We start from the raw sequence: 4,430 nt of genomic DNA, 5'->3' as shown, positions 1-4,430 counted from the left end.
CTCGCATTAAAACAATTAACTGATGAAAGTATCCATAAAATAAAAGAAACTTTAGAAAACAAAGAGCACCCTCTTTATGAATTACGAAACGGGTTAGTGTATAGGAAGACAAAAGGTCATATTAAGTTTTGTGTACCAGAAAAAATGGAGTACAATATTATTCATACTTATCACAATGATATGGGTCACGGTGGGCTAGAGAAAGTGCTCGAGTTAATATCTCGCACATATTGGTTTCCGGATATGGAAAAGAAAATACGAAATTATATTGACAATTGCCTAAAATGTATTGAATTCAATCCTAAGTCAGGTCGACCAGAGTATACATAGTATTCCAAAAGGAAATTTGCCATTTGAGTGCGTGCATATCGATCATTACGGTCCATTACAACAGACAGGGTATAAAAACAAATATGTATTTGAAGTAATTGACGCATTTGCATTTTCTAAATTTGTTAGACTATTTCCGTGTAAGACAACGAACACTAATGAAGTTATCACATTTAACAACCTATTTTCAATCTTATAGCTGTCCAAAAATGATAATTTCATATCGAGGAGCATGTTTCACTTCTCAAGTTTTTTCAGATTTCATGAAAGAAAATGATATAAAACATACCTTAATAGCCAGTGGCGCTCCGTGAGCCAACGGGCAAATAGAAAGAATAAATCGGATGTTAACTCCTATTTTGGTCAAGACGACTGATACAGACCAAATTAGTTAGGATAAAGCATTAAGGTTGAATTCTGTATTAATAACACTATTAATAGGTCTACTAAAGAGACACCTGCTAAATTGGCATTTGGTAGTAACCAAATCGGTCAGATTAACGATAGTTTATGGCTTATATTAGAGTCATTAGAAGATGAACCAATCAATTTTGAAAAGACGAAGTTGCTCGTAATATTGTGAAAAATCAAGTAGCAAATCAAATCCATTATGACAAAAAGCATAAAGTGCCTTATTGTTACAAGGTAGGAGATCATGTTATGATCGCAAATGTTGATGTTACTGTCGGTGTTAACAAAAAACTAATCCCGAAATACAAAGGTCCATATATAATTGAAAAAGTTTTACCCAACGACAGATATGTTGTCACAGATATAATAGGTTTCCAGAACACTCAGATTCCATACGATGGTTTTGGATGCTTCTCGCCTTAAACCTTATGAACGTACCTAAAATGTTTAATCATTATCAGATCTTGTTCTTTTAGATTAGATTTACTTACCATGTTTGTATTATGTGTTTGAATATTTATATTGTTATTAATGTATTCACTTGTATTTTGTAGACATTAAGTAGCTAACCTAGTTTAATTATGTATTCAAAGTGTAACCTGAATTATATATTTTATCCTTATGTCTTATGTTTTATGCCTTATGTCTTATGTATTATGTTTATATGTTCTTATGGGGAAAAGCACCATGATCGGGACGATCAGGAGTAAGGTTGGCCGAGTTGTAGTAGCCGGGTTTGAAACTGCCGCCTGGTCGGGCCTGGTGGTGGCTTTAGACACTAGAACGGTAGTGCGCATGCGTAGCCACTGACGCGAACACGAAGCAGTTATGTTATGATTTCAATTAGTTGTGGTTACGTTTTTGTAAGTTTGCTAGGGCGCTTAAGAAGTTTTGCAGAATAAAAGCGTTTGAAGATAGAACGAAAGCCTTTAATTTGATCAAATTCACCATCCCACGGCGCTACAACTCCTACAAAAGAAAAGAAAATATTTCCCTATAAGCCAATTAGTAATCACACTATAGAAGCGGACGATGAAGCAAAACGTCTTGACTATTGTTTATGGATTGGAAGCATGGACAGAAATTTTCATAAGAAAATAATGTTTTTTGACGAATTCACATTTTCAACTAACGGAATACTTGCATCACAACATGCTAGATACGATACTGGAGTAATAGACCGATCAAAATAACTCATTTAGAGGGGAAAAAAAAGAAAATTGTTACCTGGACTTTCAGAAGTGAAAATAGTAAAGGGGCTTATAATAAACGAAAAAAATAATAAATGCGTGAGCGGCGGAGGGTTGATTTGGGGGGTTGAAAACGTATGAAAAATTATATCATTGGGATTTCTGGCGAAAGTTGACGTCAAACAAAAAAGTATCTAATACAAAAGTTGTAGATCATGCAAAAATCTACAACTTTTGTAGAGGTCATTTTTTAACATAACCTGAAAATTTCCGAGAAAAATGCAAAAACAGGTTTTTTTCTGATTTTTCGATCTTTATTTCTCATTTCCGCAAAAATAATTTAATTTTGACGAAACTTCGTGAAGGTATACCTTTCTCTGTCTTAAATAACCAAGTTTCCGAGATATTCATTTTTTCGGCCTGAAACACTTTTTTTCAAAGAAAAATTCTACATAAAAAAATCAGCGAACAGAGTTCTGCCGGTAATAATTTTTTTCGTTTTGACATACTTTTTGGTGAAATAAAAAAATTTGTAATCACAGTTCAAAAACATGCTCAAAAATGCAAAAAAATAAAAAATGAATGCAATGAATTTTTCAGTAATTGTTGATAATTTGTTTAAATTTAAAAAAAATCAAAAACTGATTACACCATTCAATTGTACGGAAAAATACAAAAAAAACTGTCGTCTCATTGTTTGACCCAAAACTATTTTTGTACAGTATTACTATAAACATAAGTCGAATAGTGAATAAATAAAATAAATAATTTTTTTTCCGTAGGACTTATTTTTTTTTTAGTTTGATGAATTCATAACTGCGTCCAAGATAAGGATGGGATAGCATTAGGATCTAGGAAACGGTAAGAGATATGGGGTGGCTCAGATTAGAAAAAAAGTAGTTTTTTTTATACCTAACAATATGCTGTTTAAAAAGTTTTAAAATTCCGGGTAGTTCCGGAGATATCCGGAAAAACCCGAAATTTTGCAAAATTTTTGCTGGCTTTATTTGAAAACGAATATTAAAATAAATTACATATTTACAATGCCACTTTTTTCGCTCTATACAATGGCATCAACATTTTTGCAATCCGACGTTTCGTCTTGTAATTGCTTCTAGCTTGTTTTAGCTATAATTTAAAATTTTTCCTGAATACGGCTCTGAACGATTTCAAAATATCTATTGGATGAAGTCATAACAGTATACAAGTCAATACCGCACAAAATATCCAACAATTTTTTACTGTTAACAATACTAATTAGAAATAATAAAATATTTCATAAATTCGTATTATTTTTTATTAGGTACAACTTTTTAAATTATGAATTAAAAAAAATTGTTGGATATTTTGTGCTGGATTGACTTTTATTCTGTCTCTCTCTCTGTCTCTCTGTATGTCTCTCTCTGTCCCTCTCCCTCTCTCCCTCTCCTCTCCAATAGATAGAGGTATTTTTAAAGCGTTCAGAGCCGTACTAATGAAAAATTTTTAATGCTAGAAACCTTTTTAAGCGATTACAATAGTAATATCATCTAATACAGAATTAAAAATGACTAGATTTTGTCATAAAAATAGCAGCGATATATTTAAAAAATTAAACTGATGATGGCCCCTCGAAGACGAAACGTCGGATTGCAAAAATGTTGACGCCATTGGATAGAGCGAAAAAAGTGGCAATGTAAATATGCAATTTATTTCAAATTCATTTTCAAATAAAGCCAGAAAAAAAGTTAAACGATTTTGCAAAATTTCGGATTTCGCGTCAACAGTAGACTTTGCAGTTAAAAAGTTTTGGGTCAAATAATGAGACACAGCTTTTTTAATTTTTTTTCCGTAGAATTGAATGGTGTAATCGGTGTAATTCGTTTTTGAATGTTTTTTAATTTAATTTATTATCAACAATTACTGAAAAATTCATTGCATTCATTTTTTATTTTTTGTGCATTTTTGAGCATGTTTTTGAACTGTTACTACAGATTTTTTATTTCACCAAAAAGTATGTCAAAACGAAAAAAATGATTATCGGCAGAACTCTGTGCGATGATTTTTTTAAGTAGATTTTTTCCCTGAAAAAAAAGTGTCGGGCCGAAAAAAATGAATATCAGAAACTTCTTGATTTTTTTATCTAAAAAAAATTGTGGTTATTTAAGACAGATAAAGGTATAATTTCACCAAGTTTCGTCAAAATTTAATTATTTTTGTGGGAATAAGAAATAAAAAACGAAAAATCAGAAAAAACCTGTTTTTCGCATTTTTCTCAGAAATTTTGAGGTGTTAAAAAGTGACCTCTACAAAAGTTGTAGATTTTTGTATGATCTGCAACTTTTGTATTAGATACTTTTTTGTTTGACGTCAACTTTCGCCAGAAATCCCAATGATACAATTTTTCATAAGTTTTCAACCCCCCAAATCAACCCTCCGCCGCCCCTGCTTACGCATTTATTTTTTTTTAGGTTTATTATAAGCCCTTTTACCATTTCCACTTATAAAAGTCCAGGTAAC

Source organism: Anoplophora glabripennis, unplaced genomic scaffold (assembly GCF_000390285.2).
Source record: "Anoplophora glabripennis isolate ALB-LARVAE unplaced genomic scaffold, Agla_2.0 scaffold1290, whole genome shotgun sequence".
NCBI lineage: Eukaryota > Metazoa > Arthropoda > Insecta > Coleoptera > Cerambycidae > Anoplophora > Anoplophora glabripennis.
This window is presented reverse-complemented; position numbering follows the sequence as displayed.